The sequence below is a fragment of the Lonchura striata genome, chromosome 5, assembly GCF_046129695.1.
Source record: "Lonchura striata isolate bLonStr1 chromosome 5, bLonStr1.mat, whole genome shotgun sequence".
NCBI lineage: Eukaryota > Metazoa > Chordata > Aves > Passeriformes > Estrildidae > Lonchura > Lonchura striata.
The window spans coordinates 51,289,720-51,307,052 of NC_134607.1; the positions used below are offsets into that span (position 1 = coordinate 51,289,720).

The 17,333-nt window shown below is 32.0% G+C and overlaps 1 protein-coding gene across 2 annotated transcripts in view; it reads right to left on the reverse strand.

The window, feature by feature from the left end:
* MGAT4C (MGAT4 family member C) overlaps positions 1–17,333 on the reverse strand; it is a 323,729-nt gene that overhangs the window by 234,886 nt on the left and 71,510 nt on the right. The window contains exons 2-3 of one of the 2 annotated variants that reach the window (XM_077783548.1): positions 11,842–11,914; positions 11,621–11,703 (exon numbers count right to left, since the gene is read on the reverse strand). The gene's annotated coding sequence lies outside the window, so the exon portion shown is untranslated. The remainder of the gene's footprint in view (positions 1–11,620; positions 11,704–11,841; positions 11,915–17,333) is intronic. The other variant, XM_077783549.1, reaches the window with a different exon arrangement.

Genomic DNA, 17,333 nt, shown 5'->3' on the forward strand with positions numbered 1-17,333 from the left:
TTGTATTAGGTATGTGTGAGAGACAGATTACTTGGATGAAAAAAGAGCAGAAATATGACTAAAGCATTGTTCCTAAGTTGTGCTGTGCTTAAATTGAGACAGTCTGTCTATTGCATGAAGTCCATGGTACCTCAACTTAAATTCTTTTTCAGTTTTGTTGCTTTTTGAGAATGAAAATTAAACTAATTTAAACCCCAGTTATCTAGTGGCATACTGGTACTTTCTGATTACTGTTTTCAAATGTGTTCATGGCTTACCATGCTCTGATGCTGTATATGAAGTTAAGAAATTATAAAATTCCCCATGTCTATCAACTAGTCCTAATATTTGAACATTGAGTTTGTGCCTCTTCTTGCCAATAACTCTAGACTTTGTGGTCTGACAAACTCTCTAAGTGGGGAAAGAGTACAAATCCATAGAGTTTCCAGATTCCAGATGGAAAAGGGCTTTTATTATCCTTCAGTAACCATTCCTGAAAGCCTATGGACCTCAACCATGAATGAATGCAGGATGGAAAAACAACTGGATGGTAGACTACCTCTATTTTAAAAATTACACCACCAATTACATTTTCTCTTTCCAGGTCTCAATAGGTTGGAAAAGGTAAGTCACAGTGGTGTCACTATGGGTAGTGTTGTATCTACACCATATCATACAATTATTGCAATTTGATAAGTGAGTATCAATATTTTGTGACTAATTCTGGTATTATTTGGAGTTCTTAATTAAATATTTAATTTGTAGACTGTACTGTAGAAGTAACCGTCCAGTTAATCTAGAATGGGGTTTGATGCAGAAAAAATATCTTGAATCATATTTTTGTTACTCCATTTTATTATTCCATTTGTATGAGTTAAATAACTAGGCTATATCCAAATGTAAAAGCACATATTGTATTTGTAATATGGTGGGTAGAAAAGAAGATAAAATATTACATCTTTGAACAAATTTTCATTGAAAATATCTAACTAATAATGTATATATGAATGAAAAGTTGCCAAGGTTCCATTGTGAAAATGTATATTTGTTACATTCTTTTACTGTCACATGGATAGAACTTGGTATTTCCATTTTAATTTTATTTTTAAAATAGTTCTGAACTAATTCTGAACAATAACACTACTATTCCTTTCTACTAAGCCTGCACAAATATTTTTGGGTTTGTGCTGATATTGCATTTATACTTGAAGATACTCTGAAATAGAGACAGAATATGAATGTATCAAGTAAAGATTTCACATTGTAGCTTTAACTATAGAGCAAATCCTTGGCATATGTGGTAATTTTCTAAACATCATTTAGTACTATAATAATACATCCTTATATCTAAGTATGTTGTCAGTGTGGGTTGAATGGCTTTCATCCAATCTGGCAATTATATTTGATGTTGACACTCTATACTTTTACAATATTTTCCCTTTCTTTCATGTACTAACACTTAGAAAGTCTATAGAAAAGATTTTATACAAAAAATTTGCATTTTTAGGAATACATTGCTATTATGTGTGCCTGTGTTAAACTTATTACAAAGTAACCCTTAGCCCCAGAACAGATAATTGAGAAAGTAATAAATGTACTAAATTGTGGTTAAAGTATGTAAGAAATTTTGAGTGAATTAATTTACAAATGTTGTACAGTACCCATGTGAAAAGTTCACATCCTGCCATGAACTGCAACCCATGATGTTCATTATATTGTTAGGAATAAAATAAACCTATTGATGTAACATATCTTATTAACCACAAGCCTTATCAGAATTTAAAAACATACGTATTCAGAATATAAAAACATACATATTATCATTTCATACATATTTTTTTAAGTTGGGGAGAATTACATACATATGTGGGAAAAGAAAGTGGCTTATAAGAAGGGTTTATCAAGTGAATGATGCTATTATTTAGACTGTTTAAAGGAAAGAGAATCCTGGAAATTCATAATCATGCTGTGCAAATTTTTGGCATTTCTGTTTTGGCAGTCAAATAGAATTTAAAGAAATAATAGATTAACACAAAATCTGGAAGACAAAAATATTTTACAAGTATTTCTTTAAATATCAAGCAAAAAAAGGTAATTCATTGTTTGGGGAGGAAAATTTTAGTACTTGTTAATATAAAAGTTAAAGTACTCTCTTTTCTGCTTTGCAGATGTGAAGCTTCAAGCAGATGACTGAATTTAAACCTATTACACTGGGTTTTTTTGGCTTAGAAGTAATTTTTCAATTTGAGAAAGCATTTTTTACACAGTCTTATAAAAAATTCAATTGGAAAGCTCAAATCAATAATCTTAGCTTTTATATAATTGTATCAAAGTCCTTGGATTTCTCAAACCTCTGATTTTATGTAGAGTGAGATGATGTGCTAAAGAGCAACTACATTCATCTGTACACCATCTTTTTCTTCAATTAGATTACTTCTCTTACTTAATTATTTGTAACTGTTCTTCAAGCACTAGCTAGTTTTAATGAGCACAAATGAGCATTTTTTCTTGGTTATTCCCCGCTGTCAAGCTTGAAAAATTTGTACTTAAGTGCAAAAAATAGTGTTTCGGATATTTTCAAATGCTATATAAATATTTGGGTTCTAAATGGACTATTCTGCACTACTTGATAACCTCTGGGAATAAATAAGGTATTTAGGGAAATAAAAGGTGCAAAAAGAAGCTTCAAAGAAAGATGTATATGCATTAAATAGAGATAACAAAATATTATTTTATGAATAAGTTTTTATAGATTGATCCTGAATTTTTGCATCTGATACATCTTTTGTTGCATTGTTTGAGTTTAATTTTATATTTTTTTACCTCAAGTTTTAAAATCTTCTTTGATAACAGATGATGCTTTAAGCTAAATCAATAATCATGGAACCAATGGAGGTCTTTATGAATATGTTTCCAATATACAGCTGGAGCCCCTGTACTAATATCTCCAGAACTCACCACAGTCTCACTAACAAATTTCAGTAACCTGCAGACCCTCACCTGGTTTTGATGGCAGTTTTCCATCTTTTCATACAACTCATTATATTGTGATAAAGTCTTCAGAAGCTGTTTAATGTTCTAAGGTAAGGAGGATTTTAACCTAGTGATGATGGGAGAGGGAGACAGCTGTGAACAGCCCTGTGGGAGAGAGGCAGACAGGATTGCTGAGCAGAGAGTGTGAAGTGATGTGAATGAAAGGGAATGAAATCCAGATCAGGAGGAGTCACCTGCAGCATTTGCATGTAAACAAGGAAGTGCCCACAAGTCACCCTTATAGAAAAAGAGCCAGCTAGACTCCTCTGGGAAATAACAGATTGACGTGTCTCTCTCAAATGCATAAACTTTCCCCACAACTAAACTCTAATTCAACCACACCTGGAGTATGTTACACAAAATCTAAACTGGATTAATTTTAAACATTCAACGTAAAATAGAAAGAGCAGCTTTCGGAAGTTTTCTTGTATTATTTGGTAGACCACCCTCAGTTATGAGTAAACATGTAATATTAATTCATATTGCAGAAAAAACGCATATTAAAAACTTAAAATTGTTCAAAGTACTAAACTTGCCTTTTATGACATTAAAAAAGTTATGAAAATGTCTTTTGTGCGTACTAGACAATAATAGTCCTTTAACAAAAATTATAATAGTCACTTGATTACAGAAACATTATAAAACTTAGTTTTGCCTACTGACTGCACTTATTTGTAGATCTTATATGAACATACAGCCATTGAATTATAGTTGACCTTATTTGTGAAAGTGTAAGAATCTGAAATAATATTCTCCTTTTTATATATAATCCAACCATTTTGCTTTTGTTGGCTTCTAAGCTCATACAAGTTTAACAGTTTTGGAATTTTTAAAGTGATTCCTCAATTTAAAGCACTGTATTTCATATGTTAAAATATTAAATTGTGTTCTCTGTTAAAGCTGGCTGCCTTAGTAAATGGTCTTCTTTCATGTGAGCAAGGGAGAAGAAAGAAAGAGTGCTCTAAATTGTAAGGTAATGGAGATAAAATGTTCATTATGTAATACTCTGAATGATAAAAGTTTAGTCACCATAATTCCATATTTTTTTATTATCCTAAAACTTCAGAAAAACAAACTCTTTATAATGCAGTCTTAAAGATTATTTGAAAATGAGCTTTTGCTAAAACAAGTCTCATATAGTGCCTTTTGAAAATCAGATTTCTTCAGCATATTGAATATCAGCATTATTCTTTTTGTAAATATGCACTACATGGAAGCAGAAACAAGAAATGCTGTTCAATCTTAAAAAATGTAATATAAACTTTTCCTTTAAAAACTAGAGTAAGTTTTAGAGACAGAGGCATTATTTAATAATAATTATCATATATAATTGAGAAATGCATAATTTATTACCCTGTCAATATCTGAATACATAATTTACTCCTTTCATAAAATATTTGCTTTTCTTTACAACATCAGTCTATCATGGAAAACATTTTTGACACAGTTGTTATAGTTAAAGTTATAGTTTTATAAAGTTATAGTTTTATAACTAAGAACTCAGATTATTTTAGAAGAAATTATTAACTTGGTTAACAACCTTTAACCAATTTACCAATTGATAACATTAACTGGGTTAATCTATCAGTTTCTGTGGGGCAGGATTGAATTAGAAGTGTAAAAATAACAGTAAAAAAAAAAAAAGAAATCAATAGAAACAAATACTTGAGTTTTCTCATCCCAAGGTTTCTGTACTTCATTGGTAATTAGCCATAGAGAACTAGTAAATGCCATGCTTATTTTTATTCTAAGTTGATGGAACACATTCTAAATGTACACCAGAACTTACCCATTTGTTTTTAAGACTTTCTGACTAGCCTAAGAGTCAAGCAAGATAATTTTCCTTGCTTCACCAAGCAGCCACATGAAGACTGTTGCACCATAGGTTCCAGGGCTCTAATTCTTCAAGACAAATCTCATTCACAGAAAACCCATTGGTAAAAAGGTGGTAGAAAATAACATAATTAAATTAAACATGGGGGTATTTATATAACCCTTGAATGGTATGGCTTCCAATACTGGAACTTTCATCTAGTTCCAAAGCCCCTGCCACGGGCAGAGATGCCACCCACTAGAGCAGGTTGCTCAAAGCCCCATCCAGCCCTTGAATAGTAATACTTTATTGAATAACTAATTTCTATTTAAATTAAAATAGTAATGAGAACTTCCCCAGTGCCAACATTTCAAGAACTTTGAAATCATTGTAAACAAGGGGTGATAATGATGATGGTGTGGTGGTGTTCTTTGTTTTAATTATTTAGAGAAACACATCTACAGACATGTTAACATCTGAATTTCTTATTTACTTGCACAATTGATTATTGATTAATATCTCTTCCACTTCCCAGATTCCTTCACGACTAATATCTCCTCCACTTCCCAGATTCCATTTGCATTGATATATCTTGATAAAACAGAAATAATAGTGAAAGCAACTGATAGAAATAACAAAATTATAAAACCAATTTTTTTAGATTTTCAGTAAGAATTCAAGTTGACAACACAGTAGTACAGTATTGTCTGGGGCAGAAAATTCTAGTAATGTATATATTTAGTGACTTAGTGAATATTTGCTAGTATGAACCAGTAGCCCATTTCCATAACACATGAATAGATTTAAAAATTATTAGGAAAAAATGAAATACATTATTACTTTTTTTTTTTTTTCCGAAACGATCATGATTAAATAATAGTCATGATATAAAACTGTGAAAAGGTAGGCTGTTTTTAGTATATTAGAATGGCTGGAATTTCAGGAAAGCTAAAGGCTGCTTAATCTTGCATTGAAACAAAATATATTTGTTTAACAAAGAGTTGAGGAAAAAGATCTACAAAAAAAATCACAAAAACCCCAACAAAAACTATGCAAACAAACCAACAAAAAAACCCCAAGCAACTTCCCTCACAAAGAATGAATTGGTGGTGCATTCCAGTGTTAAATATGTTTGGTTCTAATGGTTGTTACAAAAGGAGCAATTCTCACATCTTTCCCACTCCTCTTCCTCCCCCATTCCTGCCATGCCAGTGTTGCCTCCTCAATTCTGTCATTAGAGTGACCCCTCTGAGATTTGAGTATGCAGGAAATTTTTATTTCTTTTTCCCCTTATGGTATGATCTAGGTTTTCTAGGCAGAATTATTTTGTGAAGGGATCAGATGAGCACATTATGGAGCAACAGATCTAGAAGTAATATTCAGCTGAGAATAGAAAAGGAAGCAAGGAAAAAAGGAACTGATATGACTGATATGTTGAGATTTCATCAGTTATGTCACCACTATTCAGTTGGGTAATTTTGGGGGTCTTATCGCTCTCTGTCTATATATATATATAGACAGATATATATACACATATATATATGCTTGGCTTGATTTTGATTTTATACTTGATATTAATGGAAATTTTATATGACATCAAAGGGGAAAAATAAGCATTTAAAACAATTAGTATGTTATTTCTTTTAGTGGTATTTAGTGGTATTTAATGCTGTCACTGATAAAGACAATAGAAAAACAAGACAACTTACAAAAATATTTTATCATTTTTAAGCGATATTTTCTTTGTTAAGAAAGAAAAAATAGTCTTTTATTCTTGTACATTTTGAAAACTCTCCAATATACCACCAGGAAAGCTCTCATCTCCTCAGCAGGCAAAAAGCACCTTATAATTACAAGTTGTCTTTTTTCTAAGAGGATCTTTAACTTCATTTTGTCTGTATTCCTACAGTTCCACAAGATTATTTTGGAAACAGAAAGTTCCCCAGAGTTCCAATTTGTTTTATAGAATCTGAGAGCACAAAGTCAACAGTAAGAGCCACAGAATATTAAAAATAAAAAGTGACAAAGATATTAAAAGCCAGAGCTGGACACCAAATTTATAACAGTTATGAAGATGCAAACTGAAGATAGAATATTTCTTGCTCAGACTAGAAAGCTGAAAAAATTGCCATTAGACAATTATGCTGGCAGTTATTCTACCATATTCAGAGTTTGGTAAACTTAGCCTGATTTAGGTCAAAGCCTTTCTAATATATCAGAAATTATGCAGTTGCAATTTACCCATTACCTTTCACCCTTTCTTTGCAACTTCTATCACAGTATCAGCAATTAACCTAATTGTACAACCACTGCCAATTTTCATTCATATGTAATAGTTACAGGCCAGGAAGGTCAGGCTCTTTCTACATAGTCATAGAAATTAATAAAGCTATGCTATTCCTTTCATGATTGAATTATCACAATCTACCTTCTAGATCTTTCTGGGATTTTTTTCTTTCGTATAGATGCTGTTATCTCCTCTTGAAGAGATATTAGCTTTTGGTTACTATCTGTAATAAAAGTACACATGCCCACTAAGAAATACACTCTAAACCCCAAGTTTTTATGATCTTTGATTTCTTTCACCCTTAAGAATGTTTTTGTTACTGTGTGTATCCACTGTCAGTTCTTCCATGTTACTTATCTCTTCATTCCAGCAGTCCAAGATATGTGTTCAAGGGTGTAGTGCTCTAGCAAGAAGAGTTCTTGCTCAGGACATAAGCATGGCCATATAACTCCAGTTATCATACAGACAAAAAAAAATCTTGCAGATTTTTACTTCTGTGAATATCATTTAAAAGATAACATTTTTTAAAAATTATTTATTTTGCCATATGATGACACACAGCCTATCAAAAAATTGACTGAGAGTGAACTGAATATTCAATTACTTTTTTCAATTAAAAAAAAAGTTATAAAGAAAGCTCCTGTTGACAAGCAACCATGTTACAGAGTATTACTGTTCTTTGCAAGAGAAGTATTATACATGTTTTTTTCTGGTCATTGAATACATTTTCCTGACTCTAAATAACTCAGCTTAATTTTTCAATGTCAAATCATTGCTGATCCTGCATTCCTTGCCCACTTTCAAAGCAGACTATTTGTTTTGCAGAAGCTGTGTACAATATTTTACTGAAAGGGCAGGTTTGTTATTCTTCCTACCAAATAAAAAAATTAAAATATTTTTAAAGTAATAATGCAACATCACTTTATGCAACATCTGTTAAATAGAAAATTACCAATTGGTAACATTTCCTTTTCTCTGACACATTTGAAGAACACAATTCTTCACTTCCTAGTTTCTTGTATCTAGTGATCATAATGCCAAGAAATCTGTGTGCCTCTACTAATTTCAAAGTGTAGGTGTGGTAAACATTTATTGGTTGTTTTTAATGTGATAAAGTATATAAAAATTACTCTGAGTTCATCTCAAAGAGATGTTTGAGATGAGAGATTTTGGGATAATTTCCCTTCCTAAATAATTGCAATGCAATTCTTTAATAAAAGACCCTAGCAAACCGTTAATAAAATCTACTCTGCAAAACACAGAAATAAAAGTCTTTAAGACAATTACATTGACTTCTGGCTTGTTTTATGTCTCCTAAAATATTAAGTAAACAACCTAAGAACTAAAAATAACCCAAGTAGCATTACTAGTACTTGAAGCTTTTAAATATGAGATCAGATCCTGATCTCAGAATTTCCATGTGTTCTCATGCAAATTTTCCATAGCACTTATATAATTTCTCATAATGAAAAATGATTTCATTATAAAGTTGCAGATTTTTTTTAAAGTAGCAGGTATCATCAAAAGTATTATAAAAGCATTTACATTTGCATAGAGAGTTTTAGGTTGAGGATTGCACCTGCACCCTAATTGCATACAGTACTTGTAGCAAAATCTCTGCAAACCCTACACCTGAAGCAGATGGAAGAAGACTGCATCAGGAGATCAACCCTTACTAATTAGAATAGTTTGTTATGCTCATCTGCATTTTAATCAGATATAAAAAAATTATTTCTGAAATACATCAAGAAACACTATTTTCACCTCCTGAAATGCATCAGAGAGTTTATAGTTAATCAAGTAAAATAGCTTGCACATTTTTACTTTCTATATCTTCCTCTCTTATATATACAATATTAAATGCATATGGGTGTCAATTATTTTATTAACAACTATATAAAAGCTCATCAAAATAGAAGTGATTTCATATGTCAAATCCTCTTTGTTAAGGATTTAGCTTCTGTGCTCAACAGAAGAAGATGATTTTATGGTTACATTAGAAACATTTTATTTTCTGTAAAATGCAGTGCAATGTAATACCATCAAACAGATAAAGCAGACCACGTGTAGTCAGACATTAGGAACACTGTATGGTTTGAAGGTATAGAGAATAAAGACTTGTCATGTTTCTTCTTTTGACCAAAAGAAGCATAAAACGGAATTAGTTTTGTCAGGCACAAGGAGTGAACTGTAAAATTCATCACCTGAGTAAGTATATCTCACATTCTTGACAAATAAGTACCAAACAGATATTGCTAAAATATTCTTATACAGACAATTATTTAAAGAAAATAGTTTTCTCTATTGATTAGTTAATTAATTAATTAATTACTGCATTATAAATAATAATACTTTTTTAATTCATAAAAAATTGTCAGTAAAATTCAGTGAACTAAAAACTGCATAGATAGCATTGATAATAGTGATTTAATTGAAGAAAAAAAATTTATACATATTAAGAATGTATTTTCTAACAATGTTATCTGAAGAATGAGGTATTTATAATAGAAAGGAAATTTTTTTTATTAGCAATAGAGAGCAGAAATTTGTTGCCATCACCTCATAAAAAAATTACCTGTATTGGTAAATTTGGCCACAAGCACTAGAGGTAGAATCACTGATGATACCCATTAATTCTAAAAGTATGCTTGGTTCCTAAGTGTTCCTTACCTTTTCTCAAACCAGTAAATTATTTTCCACATATTACCTTGTTCTATTTTTCTGGATCATTAATGTAATGTCATTATGGTATTATTAGCTTCTGGGGTCACTTTTGACAGCAGATTTTAGCATGTATTTCAAAAACATATAGACATATAGCACAGTAATTAATTTACAGTAATCTGGATGGAAAAATGAGCATCATTGAATTAGACCTGTCATTAGAATTTCCTAATAGTTTGATATAGAAGGGATATTTTTTTTTTCTCTAGAGACTTTTCCCCACTATCAATTTATTGACAATAATATTAATGTACAATTAGTCCTTTTATTATGTTAGGCTTTAGTATTTCATTATGATGATTTTTACTCTGCTTATGAAATTCAGACAAAATTTTTTCTGTCATATTCTCTAAAATTCCAAGTATAAACTCTCTTTCCAGACACACGATAGAGTTATAGAGTGATTTGTGTTGGAAGGGACCTTACAAGACCATCTAGTAAACCCATCTGCCATGGGCAGAGACATCTTTCACCAGATCATATTGCTTAAAGCTCCTCCATCTTGACCTTGAACACTGCCCGGGGAGGGGCATCTACAATTCCTCTGGGCAATCTGCTTTAGTGTCTCACAACCCTCATTATAAAAAATATTTTCAGTATGTCCAATGTAAACTTACACTCTTTCAATGAAAATCATTGCCCCTTGTCCTGTCAGTGCAAGAGTTGGTTAAAAGTTTTTCTCCATCTTTCTTATAACTGTCCCTTTATATATTAAAATACTGTGATAAGGTGCCCTTAAGTCTTTTCCAGACTGAAGAACTACAACTCTCTTAGCCTGTCTTCACAGGTCAGGTGTTCCTGACCTGCATTATTTTTGGCCCTCTGCACCCACTCTGAAAGGTCCATGTTGTTCTTGGTCTGGGGACCCCAATACAGGAGAAAACCCTTCTTTTAATAAGCAATATTCCCTGGAATATGTTGCATGTAGCTAGCCCTGAAAGTGTGTCATACTGCTTCATCAGAAGCAAAAATGGTGATTCGTAAATTATTCATAACTTTCTTTCTCCTTGAGGCAATATCTGACCCACAAATATATAAAGGATGAAAAATGTCTCTCTTAGAGATAAAAGAAATGCTGATTTATATAGCATTCATTTAATTCCTCTTGATTTAAATTAATTTTTAAGTGAGCATTTTACATATTATGTTTATGTAAAGGACTGATTAAATAGATATATTTTCTCTAATCTGTCTAGTAAAATAGCAAAATAGGTATTCTTGATGCCGCTGCTTTTACTGAATCTTATTTCACAAAAGATTCAGCATCACATAAATGAACAAGACTTGATAAGACAGCTTTGTTTGTTGTGTGCTTAGTTAACTCTTTCCATTCTATTTGATTATTTCAGTTAAGCTTGGCCAGTTTGTTTTCTGCTTTAGAAAAGTAAAACCCAACTAGAACCCCCAAACAAAAACATGAAAAGATAATTACATTTGTCTAATATGTACATCACAGTTTTTATACCCTTTTTCATTTGCCCTCATGTCACACTTTGATTTGAAAACCTGAATGCTTGTTTTAATGATACCAAGTTATATAGAGGACAATATGTTTGCAATTCCACTTCCTTATTTCCTTCATGTAGGTGGGTCTTTTTTAACTTAGAAACTACCATGAGAAATTTAACAAAACAATAAATTTTCAGAGATCGCAAAGAGCGTCTCAAACTGTGGCTGTCATCCACATAACACATAATAACAGTGCCTAGTAAATACTGAGGTTTCTGTTTTCTAATAGTGATTTGCTTTAACATTAAATATTTAGCATTAAATATTTCACTTACCTTTTTCAACCTTGTTAAATCTAGTATCTATCTGAAGAGCTTGACACTAAGTTTTAAGGTCACACTTCTTCACTTAAAAGAATCTGCAGAGAAAAAAGAAATCCATGTAAATATTTCAGAATATCTTTTCTTCCTATTTCTTTTTTACACAGTGGTTCACTTTACAAAGTCATCCTATTGTGTACAAAATAGTTAAAATTTTTTAGGATAACATTCCTTACCTGGTGTTGTCATGGGTTGGTCCACACTGTGTAATTCTTGAGGAGAAAAGCTTTCCAGAGATAAATGGATATTCTAGGGACAGAACCACAGAATTTACATTCCTTACATATGGTGACTGTTCTAGGAGAATTCATATGTATAGTCTCATAGTCCCAGTGAAGCATTGACATTTCCATATGCAAAAGTACAAGGCAAAATTGGAATGAGCCTTTTTACAAACGAGAATAGAGAAGAACAATGGTTTAATATTATTTATTGTTTCTCTTCTATGTGATGAAGTGTTTCAGTGGTCTAGTGGAAAAGCATTTGCACACAGTCCATTTAGAATGACAGAATTATGATTCTGAATTATGAATGGTTTGGGTTGGAAGAGACTTTCAAAAACATTCTTGCTATTTCTTGGCAAATTGCCAAATTTTAGTTTGTTTTTAGAAATAGAAATTAAATTTTAGATGGGTTTTGTGAACAAAAAATACTTGTGCTGTATTGTAGGGAAGGACTTGGATTATGGAGTCACAAAGTAATCAAAGAAAGTTATTAATTAAGCTACCTTTAAGTGCTTCTCATTTATCAGCAATTGCCTTTCTACTAAAACAAGATTGCTTACGTTAAATATGTCATGCAACATACCACAAGTACTGCCATACAGAAGCCATGAAACACCACCACTTTCTCTTTAAGAAACCTTTTCTAAATTTCAGGATTCAGAAACTATTTCTATTGAAAGATGGGGCATAATGCATAAAAAATTCATTCCATAATATGTCATGCAATTCAGGCAGAAATGAATTTATTTTCTATAAGCAAAAATATTTAGCTAAAATATTATAGTTCAGCCTGCTACCCCCAGTGATGGGATATATCTAGTTTTAATTTTCCTTTTGGGAACTTTTTATGCTGAAAAACTTTAATTTAGCTATAAAAGTGTACTTCTAAATGTATAACAAAAATATTTCTGTAAATATAATTTTTGGAGGAAATATCCCCTTATATTGCACTTAAATATGTCACTTTATGAGATGAAAATTCACCATTCAAGCAATGAAAAAAATATAAAATAAATAGAAATTAAAATATAGATAAGTGATACAACAAAATATAGATAAGTGATACTGAAGGTTTTAGCACTGTAATCAATCTATCCTATTCTCTGTGACAGGTGCTCTCGGCTGGTATTTAAAGTCTAGTTAAGATTTTTGTTTTGCATAACAAGAGAAACCTTTAGGAAAAATGTCTCAAAGCTTGTAAAAGACAAGTAAGAGATAATTCATAAATTCAGAGTTTCTCAGGCACTTTGGGTTTCTCACAAATTCTCTTAGGAGGCAAGAGGAAGAATTTTCGTGAAGAACTTAAAGATCCTATTCCCTGTTGGAACTAACAAATGCACACAATAGACAGGAGCACTTTCAGAAATCTCACTGTATAGGTAATAAAGCAACATAGATGATTTGTTAGCTTTCAGTACTTCTGTTATGTCCTTTGCTCAGCTTGTGTATTTGATATTCTAACTCAGAGAAGAGATATAGCAAGCACTCCTGAATACCCGATAAATTAACAAGAACCATTACTGTTTGAGTATGCCTATGCTTAGCCCCTTTTATACTCTCTCAGATTGTGGGGAATATAAAGTTACTTACCTAATATAGGAACAGATTCCCAGAAGACAAGGCAAAATAACTGATTGTCAAGATTATGTGTATCAAAAGCAAAGATTTATTACTGCAACACATTAGTAGAATATGTGTATAATTCAATTGTTTGTTTCATGCTTAAACATGCATAAAATCCCTGAGACTTTCTTTGTCAGCTTCCTGAACTTGTGGAAGAGACAAAGAACTTCAGACTTTTATTTCTTCTGTTCCTCCTGACCTGCTTAGCTAAAATTTTTTAATAGTACCTTACTATTTTTATCTGAACAGAACAGGTCAAATTTGTCCAGAAGTCACTCATCCATTAGTTCTGAACATGACATTTTGTGTAGAAAATATCCTTGGAAATAACAGACATAGGCTCATGTAAGAGAATCACATAATATAAGCTGCTACACATTTATTGCCAAAGTATGCAGCACAGAGAAGGACCACCAGATAATATGAGAAACACTATGTAAGCCAGTGATGGTGTTGGGGTTTTGTATTTTTTTGATTAAAGTACAGAAGAGAAAAGAGAAGTGGTCAAAAGTGAAGAAAAATTCAAAACAAAAACAGTATGGGAGTGTCTCAAAAAACAGCTTATACCTGTTCCAGTACTAGTTCAAGTTTATCTATAAAAGATAAATTTCCCCTCTGAAACAAGGGATTATATTTGAGTTCAAGATTTGTGAGCAAAACAAAACTATGATCTTTTTCTGGATGAAGCTGCATTAAAACCAGAACTCTCCATGTTCTTAAAAAATATCTCTGTATGTATGTCTGTACAAAAATAGCAACAGGCCAACTTAGGTAAAGTGTCTCTGTGTCACTTGAACTTAGGCTTTGAGGGTATATAAACAACTTTACATACTCTAACTTAGAGCATTGTGCTGGTTTTAGCATGAAACTTCCAGTGAAAGGATTTAAGCTTTTTTTTTTTTTTAAAGACACTTAAGAAAACATATACATTACAAATTCACATTATACACAATACTTATTAGATATGCAAAAAACAAAAAAGGGCACGCAGTAATATCTTGAAGTAACTTGAAAGTTCTAACCAATAAACAATCCAAAAAACACTGAAAACTGCCTTACCTTTCCTTTGTAGTGGAATATTGTGAGGGAAGTATTAGTACATATAAAGTCAGACAATACATTGAAGAAAACTCTGAAAATATTAGACCAACTCTTTCTACTGTCTATAAAAATTTCTATGAATCTAAGGAAAGAAAATATAAATTGGAATGAAAGAAATCATATATGTAAAGCACAGACTTATAAGTTGACATTAAAAAAATTTCTTTCTACAAAATAGGTAGGAAATAGGGTTTATAGAAATAGGTTTATTCTGGCTATGGAGAAACATATAAATTTAGCAAATACATGGTATGGCTCTTACTAGGCCAAGTACTCTTGCAAGAGACATACAATACTTGTAACTTAACCAATACTGCAGGGAAACTAATGCTAATATAGGTGTTCTTTGCTTAGCAATATCTGTCCTTCAGTCACATAGGAAAGAAATTCTAGTTATACAATACTGAATTATCATCAAACAACATAATTTTTGATACTAAAACAGCATTCAGAAATAAACAAAAATTAAAGTAGAAAACAGGGATTTTTCAAGGCAATGTGTGCACAGAACAAGACGGGTTTTTGTTGCTGTCAGTGAACCATTGCTCATCTGGAGACATGATTGCCAGCCACCTGGTTCAGAAATATAGAGACATATGGTACAGTTATTATACTGACCCAAAGTTATTCCAGTGAGCATAATCCAAGTTTGAAAAAAAACCCTGATAAATATTCATTTAAATATGTAAATAAATATATTCTATTCTGTAAACACACATGCTTTCAGTGCCAAATCAAAACCTCCTACATGCTAAGAGTTCACAATAGTCTTGGGATATCCAATAAAATCAAATGTACAGGAGAGCAATAAAATAAGAAGATAACAACATGCTGATCAGCATTCAAATACAAAATGTGGCTAAGATCTGAATTAGCCTGGCTTCTTTGCAAATACAGCTATAAATCTTATCATGGTCTTAAGCAAAAAGCCAAAATTAATGAATGAATATATTAGAAACAAAATGGTAGAGATTGTAATCCTACTGATCAGAAAAGAAAAAACAAGAACTAAATAACAATTATAAAAACAACTCAGTTGTCTCTTAAATTTATTCCATTTACAAATCTCATTCCATATTTTCCATTCAGTGCATGACTGCATTTTTCCAATAAGAGTTTCCCCTAACAAACCATTTTATTGAAATGCTTGTATAATTTTCAGCTATGCTTAAATTATACAGTTAACTATTCTAATAAAGTCACAGGCAGAATTATGCATCAAAGTGGGGGAAATATATAAATGGGATTGGCCTGGGCAGGGCCACATAAAGTACCAGTAAGGATTATGAGCCACATGCTGATATTAAGGTCTTTCTTTTCAGTTATTTGATTTTGGTCCAAAATTAAATAACTCTCATGTTTCCTCTCATACTTCCCATGATGAAAAATATCTTAGGTTTTTCCAGTTGCTCTTTGTCCTAGATTTTTGCCAAAAACAACAGATATTCCAGGTTAAAGTATATAGCTCTGGAGCAAGAACCACTAAAATTGTTATCATTCTTCCTTCTGTATATATTGGTGCCAGCCCAAGTTGCAAAAGCAGGCATTTCAATATGAATGCATGATGGGAGGGTGTAGAACAGTCATACTCTCCTCAGTAGTTCCCAGCAGCAGGACAAGAAGCATTAGACACAAACTGAATTCCATTTAAATATGAGAAGTGACTTAACTGTAAGAGTGGTCAAACGCTGGACCAGGTTACTGAGAGCGCTTAGCCTGCGGTGTCTCTATCCTTGGAGATATTGGAAACCTTTTATCTGAAGCCCTGAAGAACCTGTTCTCACTGACCCTGATATGAGCAGTGGGGTTAGACTAGAAGATGCCCAGAGATCAATGCCAATCTCAGCTCTTCTGTGATTTCATGCTGATCTCAGATGTTCTGTGACCCAGAAGTTCTATAACATGGTCAATGCACCCAAACTGTAATCCTGAGGGTTATGCTAGGATGCAGTTATTGTACACCACAACCAGAATACCATTGCCTGCCTACAGGGAGGGTCCTCAATTTGTGGCAAGGCATCCAGTGATCCAGGAAGAGTGGCCTGTCAAAATGCTATCTAAATTCAAGTACTCTGCAAATCATTTTGGGTGAACTCTTCAAAGATGAAACCTAACCAAATCAAACCACATCTGAAACTGTTTAAACTTCAGCTAATGAGGTTTGTATGTTTTTTTGCAGATAGCAACTATGTAGGAATAAAGATAGACCATACTTTTTGTAAAACTAGTCAAACTGAAAAATATTTTAAAAAAACCTAAATACTTTTCTTCCAATCACCTCCAACACCCTTTAAAAAGTACTTTAATATTTAGTAAAATGTATTCTATAATATACATCAGTGGAGTGATTTGTTCGATTTATGCTGTCATGCTTTCTCAAGAGCCAAAACAAATGTCCAGCATAAGAGTTTCTCAAGTACATTAACAGGCAGTCAACAGGCAACCTGTTTTAAAAAGAAAATAGCATCTTAAATTAATATTTCACATTAATATTTCACATGAGTTTACGTGAATGTGTGTGCTCATATATAACCAATATTTTGGGGGGCAATATTTGTAGAAGAAATACATCATCTTGTAGGAGATAACTTAGTCTGGAACATATCAAGGCTCTATAATCCTAAATTATACTTTTTTAACAGCCAAACTGCATGTAAACTGACTAGCAATGCAGAGTTCCATATTTTGCTTTTGACTCTTCTCTTTTTAATCTGTCCTGC